Raw genomic sequence first — 13477 nt, 5'->3', positions numbered from 1 at the left:
GCTGGAGGCAGGAAGCTAGCTCAGTGGGTTAAAAGTGTTTTCTGTGCAAGTGCAAGGACCTGAGTTTGAATCCCCAGAACCCATGAAAAGCTGGCCACCTAGTGTGAGTGTCTGCGGTTCCCAGTGCTCCTAGGAGAGGGTGGGAGGCAGAAACAGGAGACCCTCCAGAATGTCACGGGCCCATGAGGGACCCTGTCTCAGATGAGATGGAAGGCAGCAGCCAACACCTAAGGTGTCCTCTGACATCTGTACCTGTGCCATGGCACATGTGTGTCCACATTAATGCTGACACACATAAGGCACATACACACGGTACACATACACACGGTACACGTACACATGGTACACGTACACAATGCACAAAACCACAAATAAATAAGAGGCATAGAATCTCTAGTGTTGTGAGGCCCTTCTGTCCGTACCTCCTTTTTTTCTCCCTTGAGGCAGGATGCTGCCCCAGCTGACCTTGAACCATTGACCCTCTTGCCTCACTCTCCTGGGTTGCCTTGGAATGACAGGTGCAAGTCAGCAAACCTGGCTCTAATCTTTTCTTAAAAGAATTATTTTTATTTTATGTGTATGAGTGTTTTGCCTGCTTGTATGTCTGTGTACCATCTGCATTCCTACCTGGTGCCTGCAGAGGCCAGAAGAGGGCGTCTGCTCCCCTGAAATGGTAACTAGAGATGTTTATGAACCACCAGGTAGGTGCTGGGATCTGAACCTTGGTCCTCTGCAAGAACACTCCTCAGCCAGTGCTCTTAACCACTGAGCCATCTCTCCAGCTCCTTAACTTGTTTCCTCTGAGGTTCTAAATGAAGTGGAAGAATGTGCAGCCATCATCCACGGTCAGGAAGAAGAGGAGAACGGCCAGAGAGGCCTATTGTGACAGCTGGTGTTTGCTTTTGCGGATGTGGATCTGGCTTGAGTTTCAGCTCAGCTGCTTCCATCCTGACTCACTTAGAAAAATTTCCCCGGGGAACACAGTCATAATAAGCAGAGAGCTTGTGCCATTGAGGCTGAGGGGGAACTTAGTCTAGAGCGCTCCTTGCCTAGAGGATCTGTCTCTAGGATCTGTGCAGAAGGACATGAATTTAGGGTGAGGATGGCCTCACTGGACAATGTCCCGGGTTCTATTCCTAGCATTGAAAAGAAGAAGAAGAAGAGGAAGAGGAGGAGGAGGAGGAGGAGGAGGAGGAAGAGGAAGAGGAAGAAGAAGAAGAAGAAGAAGAAGAAGAAGAAGAAGAAGAAGAAAAGAAAAAGTTACTTTGTAGTGATACACACCCCTGTAAGTCCTCCAGTACCAGGGTGGTGATGTAGAAGAAGGATGAGTTCGAGGTACCAGGCAGGTGGCACGGGAGGAGGATGAGTTCGAGGCAAAAAGAAGAAAAGAAAAGAAAGAAAGAGAGAAAGAAAAGAAAAAAGAAAAATCTGTGGTAGTGACATCTAGTGGCTTATCTTGGATATGCAGTTTTGCCACCAGGCACTCCAGTGGGAAGTGAACCATTTCCCTCCTCCAGCTAGCCCAAGGCACAGGCGTGACCTTGGGGTCCTTGAATCAGTCCAGGAGTTCGGTTTCTAGCAGCAGTTCCCTGAACACTTGAGGCTGTGTGGTGGGGTTCAGGAAACCTCAGCAGGGGGCAGCTTTTGAGGCCGACAGGAGGCTCCGTGTAGGCGAGTCTGGATGTGCTGTAGACTTGGGCTGCAGCAAAAAGAGGCAGGGCAGGGCCGCCCGCTGGAGCAGGGAGCAAGCCTCAGCCAGACTGTCTCTCTGCCTCAGTGCAGACTGGTTATTGGCAATTTTTAAGCAATTTTCAGTCGTCTCTGTCAATAAAGCCACTCTCTTCTCTGCAAGGGGAATGGAAATGAGATTTTGAGGTCTCCAAAAGGACTGTCTCCTCTTGCCACTTTATCTGACTAGGAAGCCAGGTAGGAGCCCAGCTGAGAGCGGGCGGGAGCTCTTGGCTAGGCCCCCAGCCCTGGTGACATGTAATAGCATCCTCTTCCTTCCGAGGAGGGTTGTAATACGACACTGCCGACTTCTTCCCGAAGAAGGAGTGCTTTCCTCAAAGCCGAGACCTTTATTGATGAGCGCGGCAGAGGAAGGAAATGAAAAGCGGGAGATGAAGAAAGACACTAACAGGAGAGGTAACTGCCTATCATGCCAAGGAAGTCTAGCTGAGGGGTAATCCTGGACTTCAAAATATGTCATTTGTTATTTTGACAGCTCTTCTTGACGTGATAGACTAGGAGGAGCCAGCGGCGGTGGAGGCAGCAGCAGCAGCTGCCAGCATAGCGTTCTGATTCTTGCTTCTTCCAGGGGCTAAGAAAGCTGGTGCGGAGGTGGATGCCAGTATTCCTGGCTCTTAGGGGGAGCTGAAGTGGAGGACTGTAAACTCAAGGCCAGCCTGGGCTACATAGTGAGACCCAGTCTTACAGTAAAGAAGACATCATGAAATGGATAACCAGGCCAGGTGGTGCAGGCCTGTAATCCCAGGTACTCAGAAGGCTGAGGCAAGAGGATGGCAAGTTCAAGGCTAACCTGGACAACGTAGTGAGACTTTCGTCTCAAAAATTCAAAACAAAATCGTGGGAGAAGGGAGTAGGTTAGGGATATAGTTCTGTAGTGGAATGCTTGCTTAGCCTTTGGGAGGCTTCAGGTTCAATCTCCAGTATTGAAAACAAACCAAACCAGAGTCACAACAACAACAACGCACACATGCACACGCACACACACAGACAGACAGACAGACAGACACACACATGCTAAACAAATTACCAGAGATAGCAAGTAATCTTTAGGAGCTCAGTTTTTATTTCTTCATATACCACGAAAAAGCAAGCCTGGGGAACATCGGGGAAGGGAGGAGAAAGGCACATAGTGCCAGAGAAAGCCCAGGGCACAGTTTCCATGCCCTTTCTGGCTTATCATAAGTGATGGCACAGGTAGGAGGGCCCTGTTGCAGTGCATCCTGAGCTGAGTGTAGCATGTTCAGCACCAGGCATGTGGTGGCCTTAGGCATTTGTGAAGAGGTGACCAGGCTCCTGTGACATTCTTCTGTCTGATCTGCTGTTTTCTTTCAGCTCCTGTCTGAGTCACAAGGGATGACCTTGTGATTAGCTCTTGATAACAAGAAGCCTCAAAAATAGGCCATCATCTCTGGGACTGGTGAGATGGCTCAGCTGTTAGGGGTACTTGCTGTTCTTAGAGAGGACCCGGGATAAATTCTCAGCACCCACAGGGTGGTTCACAATTGTCTATGGCCCCAGCCCCATGGGATCCCATGCTTTCTTCTGGCCTCGGTGGACACGGCATGCACACGGTGCACAGAAATGCAGAAGCACACCCATACACATGAAGTAGAATTAAAAACCTGTTGAGAAAGCAACAGGCCTGCGTGAATACAGAATTGTGTGATGTGATGCAGAACAACTACCCAGATGCTGGAGGGTCCTCTGAGTGGCACGCAGGACTCGATGTGGGGACAATGAGGTAACTGGAAAGGCATCTTGGAGTTGAGGCCGAACCAGGTGGAAACTATCTCAGGGAGGCTTTGCAGGTGGAGCCTCCATGCCTGGGGCTCTGCCATGCTTTTTCCCGTATTTGTGTGTGAGCTGGTCCGTCATTAGTCATTAGTTTTCAGTGAACTAATACCAGCCTCAAAGGAAGTTTTCGGGGTGAGGGTTGGTTTAGGAGAGAGAACAAAGCCATCAGTCAGTTAGGGACCTAGGTGCCATTGCTGCCTCAGCATCTGTCCGCTCTGGTGGGACTGAGCTCCCCCTGGGCTCTAGGAGCCTGCCAGTCTTGTTCATTGATGTTCCCTCTGGCCGACGACAGTCAGCGATTGAAGGAGGCGGTGGTTTCGCACAGCAGACATGCTCCTAGGAGTGGATTGGCTAGAGGAGGCCACTTGACAGTCGCCTTTCCGATCTGGGTGTGATGGAGCACATTTGTGATACTAGCCGTTGGGGGAGTGAGGCAGGAGGATTACAGAGTTTGAGGCCAGCCTAGGCTACATAGTTCTCAGTGAACTAATACCAGCCTCAAAAGAAGTTTTCAGGGTGAGGGTTGGTTTAGGAGAGAGAACAAAACCATCAGTCAGTTAGGGACCTAGGGGTCGGTCTTAGTGATGGCTTGAGAATCCTAAGAGTCCACTGTGGACTGGGTTCTGCTCTAGTGTCAGAACCTTCTAGCATCTGCTAGCTTTGAGCCCCAGTGTATTACTCAACCCCTCTGTGCCTTATGTTATAGTATGGGGACTGTGATACTCAGTATTGTTAAAAAGTTTAAAGGGGGTTGGAGAGATGGCTCAGCAATTAAGACAACTGGCTGTTTTCCCAGAGGGATGGGGTTCAATTCCCAGCACCCACATGGTAGCTCACACCTGTCTATAACTCCAGTTCATGGGATCCAACACCCTCTCCTGGCCTCCCTGGCTATAAGCACATGGTGCACGTCCATATATGCGGGTAAAAACACATACACCCTAAAACAGTTTAAAGGACATAATTTATATGAGGTGCTTATGTGAGTGATGGATGGAAAGCGAGCAATAAATAGTATATTTGTAAAAGATTCAGAGAAGGGTGACCCGGAGTGAAGGGGCACCATGAAGGAGACCATGCACTTTCTTAGACGGCTGATTGGGAATAGGGAGTGGACTGAGCGTTGGTCAGCCCCGCTGCTCCTTTGGCGTGCCCTGTGCAGGAAGCTTTAGTGGGTAGTGCACACCAGTTACAGACAGACGCAGACCTCAGTGGACACACAGAGGAGGAGAAATGGGTGGGGTCACCCAGCCACTCTGTCCTCAGCTTAGCATTGTGGTGCGAGCTTCAGAGCTAGGTCACGTATGACCACGTGGGGCCTGGCCTATTGTTCCTATGGATGGATTTTGTTGGCAACCGAGTTGCACCCTAACACCCTGCGACTTAGATGCATTTGGTTAAGAAGTCCGGAAGCCTTTGGACTGACGCTGAGTGTTGAAAGCGAATAGAATTTACATGATTTAAGTGGCTTCCCCGGATCCACGCTGCTTTCTCTTCAGATTTAAATGTTCGAAGGCTCCAGATTTGATATTTCATCAGCAACAATGACATCTAGGGGTTAGTTTCTCCAGGTTTCATCCAAGATGTCTGTTCTCTGTTTGGGAAAGTGAGGACACCAACACATCTACGATGCGTAGAATGTCAGCTCAGAGCACATGAACTTGGTCGGTAGCCACGGTGACACTCAGGGATCAATGAAAGGCAAGTGGCAGTGGCCTCAGCTGTCACCTAAGAACACTGCTCCCTCTCTACAGTGACAGCATGCCCCACATTGCTTACTGTTCTTATTTCCCTTTGACCTGTAAGTCAGCCACATGGCACACTTTGTATTCTGTTTGATCCAAGTCCATTCTGCCAGATGGAAGGACCTATCTTCCCTGTGTGGAAGGGGCCAAGCCCCTTGGCTTCTAGTCTCTCTCTCTCTCTCTCTCTCTCTCTCTCTCTTTCTCTCTCTCTCCATTCTTTTTTTTTAAATATTTATTTATTTATTTATTATGTATGCAATATTCTTTCTGTGTGTGTGCCTGAAGGCCAGAAGAGGGCACCAGACCTCATTACAGATGGTTGTGAGCCACCATGTGGTTGCTGGGAATTGAACTCAGGACCTTTGGAAGAGCAGGCAATGCTCTTAACAGCTGAGCCATCTCTCCAGCCCCCCCTCTCTCCATTCTTTGAGGAGCCTGTGGAACATGTTTTGGAAGTTCATATTAGTCTCTTCTTCTTTTGTTGTTATTTACAAGCTGGGCCTTGAACCCAGGGTCTTGTGCTTGCTGGTTGAGCACTCCATCACTAAGCCATACTTCTAGCCTATTGCTTTTTAAGAATCAGATTCTTTTAATGGGAGTAAGATCAATCTTTCCATTGTGTGGCATTGACCATTAGCTTCATTATCAGTCTTTGGTTTATTGTCTGTAAGTCAGTCAGCTAATAGCATCTATTGAGCACCTTCTGGGTACACTGTGTGTGTGTGTGTGTGTGTGTGTGTGTTTGTGTGCGCGCGCCCGCACGTGTGCATCATGTGAGTAAGGAAGGCTTGGAAGTACACACACATAGGCCCAGTCCATGAAAAAATACACAATTTATTTAAATTGTTCCAAACACGGGCTGGAGAGATGGCTCAATGGTGAAAAGCACTGACTGCTCCTTCAGAGGATCTGGGTTCAATTTCCGGCACCCACATGGTGACTCATGACTGTATGCAACTCCCATTCTAGGGATCTTACTCCTTCTTCTGACCTCTGTGTATACCATGTAATACACATGTGGCACACAAGTAGGCAAAATACTAATATACATAAAAGGAAAATAAATAAAATTGCAAAAATCTTTAAAAACTGTTTCAAACATGCATGTTAATAAGACATAAAATATTCATGAAAGCATCTGTGAGTATGCTGGGGAAATGCACAAATACTCAGATGCTGTTTAAGGTTCCTCCCAGCAGGAATATTTTGTGATCTCTGTGCAGATTAAAATTAGCACCCTGCTATATTGATGCCTAGTAATATTGGCATCAGCATAAGAAACACAGCTTCCCCATTGTCTTTCTGTGTGTTAGTTGAAGGGGAAAACGTAAAGTGGAGTCCAGTGCTTTGGGTGACTGAATTGACGGTTGGTGCTAATGTGCGTTGAGGTTCATTTCTCACTCATTTGTAAGCCCTGCGGTTAAGCCTGGCCTAAGTAGGCCAGGATGTGTTCCCTGAATGCTTCTGATTTCCATTGATTTTATTTTTAAGTTATGTGTATATGTGTATGTCTTGTGTGGGTATGTGCATGTGTGACTGCAGGTGCCTGTGGAAGCCAGAAGAGGGCGACAGATACTCACCTGGAGCTGGAGCTGCGTGCAACTGTGAGCTGTCTGATGTGGGTGCTAGGAAATGACCTGTAGTCTTCTGGAAGAGCTAGAAGAGCTCTTAAATTATGAACCATCTCCATCCCTCTTTTCTGATTATTTTAAGAGGACTGTGGAATGCTTTTCAATTAAATACTTGCTGTTGGCCTTTCTTTGTGATCTCCTTAGTCTATTTTCCAGTTTCCTACTACGGCAAATAGAATGTACAGATCTGACACCCAGCAAGCTATTGATTTAACCTATGGGATAAGTGTGTTAGTCTATGATAAGCTTTCTAGTACTGTCACAAATGCCTGAGATCAACTCAAGGTTTGCTTACTTGGTCATCTCATCCTGTTGCTTTGGTCCTGTAGCCAAACAGGACATTGTGGCAGGAACATGTGTCAGGGCAGAACTGTTGGCCTTGTGGAGACTGAGAAGTGGAGAGAAACAAGAAGAGAAACTTGGGGGCCTAATACCTGAAGAGGACATGCTGTTACCCCATTTCTTACCATTGCATTCCTCTCCAGCTATGAAGGCTCCACTGCTTCTCCATGTGTGGGCTTTTGGAGGACAACAATTACAGCAATAATTCTTCAATCTGAGCATCTCCAAATGGCATCCTTTGAGATCCAGCCTGATGTCTCTGGTGCTGCCCCAGTCTTAACTCCATCACTCTGTCTCTGGTGGTTTGAAAGACAATGTCCCCCATTGGGAGTAGCACTATTAGGAGGTGTAACCTTGTTGGAGTAGGCGTGCCCTTGTTGGAGGAAGTGTGTCACTGTGGGGGTGGGGTTTGAGTTCTAGCTCAGGATACATTCAGTGTGGCACACAGTTGCTTCCGCTGCCTCAAGATGTAGAGCAGCTCCTTCTCCAGCATGTCTGCCTGCATGCTGCCATGATGATGATGGAAGAAACTTCTGAAATCATAAGCCAGCCCCAGTTAAATGTTTTTCTTTATAAGAGTTGCCATGGTCCAGGAGAGCAGGCACGGTACATTGCCTGAGTAACACAACAGAGTTGACCCTGTTGGTGCGGGTGCAGGTGAGCCAGGCCTGTGGGTGTGAGAGCAGGAGAGCTCCCCTGCCCCTCCCCCCTGGTATGCCATGGGGTGGCAAGGGCAAGGAAAATATGCCCTCCCACGCCTCATGTCTTATTCTCCGTGTTCACATTCAAAAACGAGCCCACGGCTCTAGTTGACGTGTGTCACCTTATTAACGTCATTCTGAGTACAATTTTGATGGTTTTCCTGTAAAGAAGAAATTATCAAGAGCTGTCCTTACACGGTGTGTATTTGTGTGTCTCTCTGTGTATGTCACATGTGTGAGATGTCCAAGGAGGCCAGAAGAGGTCGTCAGATCCTTTGTTTCTGGAGTTACAGGTGATGGCAATCCACTCAGCACGGGTGCCGGGGAGCAAACTCAGGAAATACAATTCATGCTTTTAACCATTGGGCTATCTCTTCAGCCCCCTAGACAGTATTTTTTTTTAAATTTATTTATTTATTTATTTATTGAAAAAAAATTTCCGCCTCCTCTCAGCCTCCCATTTCCCTCCCCCTAGACAGTGTATTTTTTAAAATAATTATTTTATTTTTTAATTATTTTTCTTCATTTTACTTTATGTGAGTGGACGTATGTTTATATGTGCACCATAGCCTTCAACTTGTAGTCCTTCTGCCTCGGGACCTCTTGAGTGCTGAGATGACAGGTGTGTGCCACCATGGGTGACTTTCAACAAATACTTATTCATGAGTGTGTGTGTGTGTGTGTGCACGCGTGTGTGAAATTAGGCACGCGCATGCCACCGTGTGTATTGTATAGGCTAGAGGACAACTCTCTGGGATTGGTTCACTTCTACCTTATGGGATGCAGGGATTGAACCCAGGCCATCATGCCTGCATGCTAACACTTCTACCCACTGAGCCACCTCATTGACTCTTAATAACTATTTCTTGAGTGTGGACTGTGTGGTGGGTGTTGTGTATGGCACTCACAGTTCAACAGTAGAAAGAGCAGAGTGAATGTCTGCTCTCATGGACCTGAGAGTCTTACCAGGGACATAGGAAGAGGCCAGCGAGCAGACAGACCAATGCACCGTACACCACAGTGCTAAGAAGAAATGGGAAGAAGGTTCAAGAAGGCTGGATGTGCTGATACACACTCTTATGCACTTTGGAGGCAGAGGCAGGCAAATTTCTGTGAGTTTGGGGCCATCCTGTTCTACATAGTCAGTTCCAGAACAACCAGGCTTAGAAAGACCCTGTAAAGCTACAGGAGGGGATGTTCAGGGGAGACCACTTTGAGGTAAACCGGAAGTATGAAACCCAGAGATGAGTTTCCAGGCTTGGGATGCTTGGGATGAGCAAAGTTGGTGGGACCCAAAGGGTGGGGAGTGCATGGGACCGCTTTTGCCTTCTCTTCGTGAGGAGTCACGTGGGGACTACATGCTTAAGCTCCTGCCCCAGCACCGAGTTCTTGCTGTCTTTTTCAGGTGGTACCATCTCAAGTGATGCCCCTTTTTCTCTTCTCTCCTCCATCTCTGCCCGCCTCCCCAGACCCTGGGACTTGGAATCTGGAGCAAACTGTGAGACCAGAGGAGAGCCCAGGAGCAAATGGGATTTTAAAGTTGTTAGGGCATTTTGGTATTCAGTCCCCCAAGATGAGCAAAGTGTCTTGTCTGGTAATTGCAATTAATGGCCCTGCTATTCAAGCATATCCGTCAATAAATCTCCTCTAATAACCGATTGGGCACAGTCGTTGCTATAGTTATGTCTCTAAATTGAGCCCAGGGTAGTTGGCCACGGCACTGACCTTATTGGGGTCAGGGCTGCTTCCTGACTGTGTGACTCCATATCCCAGGAATTAAAGCCACCCTCCAAGTGGCTGGCTTCCAGCCAGATGAAAGGCAGCCTGAGCTCCTCTGCTTGTCTGCCTGGAGATTTCCTGTAAACGTCTTAAATGTGGAATAAAAACTTTGAAACCCTGGCACACCAATGATGTTGTAGAAGGACTGTCTGATCCACTTTGCCACAGTGCTGGGATGCAGTGGGCAGGGAGATGTCACATCAGGTTGGTGACAGCCAATGACAATCATGGCAGATGTCAGGTCAGAGACTTGGTCGCCAAGCCAGCTGCTCACCATAAAGTTTCCTCAGTTCTTCCCCTATAGAGAATTCCCCCACCCCACAGGCACCCACTGTCTTTCGGGTGTCCTTTTACCCCCTAGCTCCCCCTTTCTGCTCTCCCAGGGGTGATCATTCTATGCTCACCATGCTTGCTTGCTGTGCTCAGGGGTCAGCTCTCTGAGGCTCCAGCCATGGCTTTGGAGACCGACTCTGCCCCTTCTCCACCTCTGTTGACAAACCTTACATCTTCCGCAGGACTAAGATTTCAGAACCAGGTCTGGACCACCGGCTCAGGTGGGGGATATTTTTAGATGTCTCCATTCGTATGTTGGGGATCACAGAATATTAGGAAGAAAGAGAAGGGTGGATGTGGAGGCAAAAATGCTTTTGAAATAGTCTCTTAATTCATGTGCATTTTGAAAAGAAAGGAAGAAAGAAGGGAAGTAAAGAGGAAAGAAAGAAGAAAGAGAAGGAAGGAAAGGAGAAAGAAAATAAAGAGGGAGGAAGGACATTTATTTCCTATCTTTGGCTGGGCACAGGCTTGATTTAAACTTTGGAAAATGTCTTCATTGCTCTGTTCTCCTGTTCTTTCATTGTTTATCTCAGAATTTATGTCCTAGGATGAGAGCTGTTTGTCAGGTGTGTCCAGGACCACTGGAGCACATAGCCTCTACCTGGATTCAGCCGGGCTGTCTTGGCCCAGTTTCCGCACCACCTTCGCTTCTGGAAGTTTCCTTTCTGTCGCTCTCACAGAACACTCTGAACAAGGGCAGCTTAGGCGAGGGGAGATTTTATTTCAGCTTACAGGATCCAGTCCATCACAGGGTGAAGCAGAGTGAGACTGCAAACAGGGATCCGAAGGCGGACAGTCTTGCTGGTCCACACAGCATCATCTCCCGCCAAGTATCTCATTTCACGAAGACATACACAAGGGACCACAGAAGAGGCTGTTTGCTGACTTTCACAGGTTCGTACTTAGCTAGCTCTCTGGCTAGGGCGTGATGCTGAGCCCAGGGGGCTGGGCCCACTGTATTAATTAAAAATCAAAACATGCTCCCAACAGACATGCCCACGGGTTTATCAAATCTGGGTGATGCTTCAATTGAGACTCTCTTTTCAGGCGGCCCTAGGCCACATCAAGTTGACAGTTAAAGCTATCTAGGACATAGGGTGTGGCAGGGTTTAGCTTGTTAATCTTTTCTGGAGGGTGTAAGAAAAGTAATAGATTTCCATATGGGAGAAAAACCTGCCATGGCACCCCGTAAGGCAAAACAAATGCTTTATTCACTTGCTTATAACTTTAAAATTTATTTGTTAACTATTTTATGTGTATGTGTGTGTTTGTTGAGTCTACATATGTGTATCATATGCATGCAGGTGCCTGAGGAGGCCAGAAGAGGGCATCAGATCCTCTAGGCTGAAGTTATAGGTGATTGTTAACTGCCCAGTGTGGGTGCTGGGAGCCAACCTTGGGTCAGTAAGGCCCTTGCCTGCTAGGTCTTAGGTTCATTTTTCTTTTTAGTAGTTTGTGTGTGTGTGTGTTTATACATGAGTGCGCAGTGCCCTTATCGTCCAGAAGGGAGCATCAGATTCCCCCTGGAGCTGGAGTTGCCGAAGGTTACCTGGTCTAGGTGCTGGGAACCAAATTTGGGTCCTTCACAAGAGCAAAATGTGCTCTTAACCACTTAGTCATTTCTCCAACCTCTGCGTCTAGCTTTTTCAATAACCTCCAAAATGTAGTGAAAATAATGCCTGTTTTTAAATTGGGTGAAATTTGTAAAAACCCACTGGGTTAGTGCTGGGTTGACTTCGAGTTGTAGCATTTTAAATTAGTAACAAAACAGAATCAATCCGTGCGTGCGTGGGAGAGCTGGGTAGCAGAAGTGTATGTGCTTGTGAAATGCTGCTCGCCCGTGACTTACGAAAGTGTTCAGATGGGTGTTTGGCGGGCTTTGGGTTAGTACAAAATTCCGACCGCAATTTTGCCTTCACTTGGTGATATACCATGGAAGGGAGTTATAGAAGAATCAATGATAATAAAAATAAAATAACAATAAAAGAGGAAAGGAAACCCAGTCAAGGCATGAAGCCAGGAGCTTGGCCTCCCTCCTCCCTCTTCTTGTCCTTGGTGATGGCCTTGGCTCCTCCACAGAGATCTCCAACGCAGACATCCAGTTAGTTTGCTGTGACCCCGGGTTCATTTGAGAGAGTGTGTATACTAGTTCCCTTTGTGTCACTGCGACCAAAATGCCTAATGGGAACCAGGGACAAAGACTCATTTGGGCTCATGGTTTCGGAGCATTCTACTCATGGTTGCCTGGTTCCTTGCACCTGAACAGGACACTATGGCTGGGGGAGCTTGTGGTGGAGGATAGCTGTTCTAATGGAGGCTGACAGGAAGAGGAGAGGGAGGGGGAAGGGGAAGAGGGGGGAAGGAGGGAAGGACAGGAAGAAGCTGGGGGGGAGGGAGAGGAAGAGGGAGAGGGAGAAGGATAAATATACCTTCCAAGGGCCTGCTCTCCTCCAGCCAGTCTCCACTTCCTATCCAGAACCTCCCAAAATAGCACTGCCAGCTAGGGACCAAAACTTAAAAAATGTGGGAGACATTTCAGAATCCGTGCATAACGCCGCGAGTCCCAAGTTTGTGGCATTTCATTTCTCTAGATTTCTCAACCTCCCCGGTGGGTGCATCCTCCTGCAATGCTGGCCGCCTGTTCGCTCAATGGGAGGATAAGTTCATGGTTGTGGCTTCTTGTGGAAGAAGCGACGCGCAGACAACTCCGCAGACTACTTTGAGTTCCAGTAGAGGGCGGATGGCAGATGGGGCTGTTAATCTTCATGCCGTTCCTTCACACTCTTTGTACGTCCAGGGTGCACGAAGTGTGTACCTGGCAAGCGCGGCCATGGACTGGCACCAGGAGCAGGAGGGCTGGCGCTGAGCCTCCTGGTGGAGATGGAGGCTCCTCAGAGGCAGGCGGAGCACATGGACTCAGAGAAGTTGAAATGCGAGTGGATGACTAGAAGGGAAATGGATGGCGAATCAGAGGAGATGAGGGGAAGTGGGGAGACTGGGAGGGAACGTGGGTTCAGGCTGGTTCGGAACACAGTGCTTCCAGAAGACTCCACTCCTGGCCGGCAGTCTTTTCTTCTTTTGGTCCCTATGACTCGCTTCCCTTTCCTCACTTCCAAGCCTCCTCTGTCTTTCCTTCACAGCTATTGACTTCCATGATGAATTGCAGTCCAGTGCAGTTTTCTAAAGGTTTCATTTTTATTTACACATTCTCAGTCATTAATACCCAGGATAAAATTCAAGACAGAAATGGACACCCAGTGACACAGAGGTCCCCCTTATGCTCACTACCAGCCCCTCTACAAAGGAACCATTGCTAATGATTCATTGTATTTTTTTCAGAGACTCTTTGTAAATACATACACGCTACACATGCGCACTGTTTTACACATTCTCCCCACCCCCG

This window comes from Microtus oregoni, unplaced genomic scaffold (genome assembly GCF_018167655.1).
Source record: "Microtus oregoni isolate MIOR12 unplaced genomic scaffold, Mior012 000102F_ref0000329, whole genome shotgun sequence".
In the NCBI taxonomy this organism is placed as follows: Eukaryota; Metazoa; Chordata; class Mammalia; order Rodentia; family Cricetidae; genus Microtus; species Microtus oregoni.
This window is presented reverse-complemented; position numbering follows the sequence as displayed.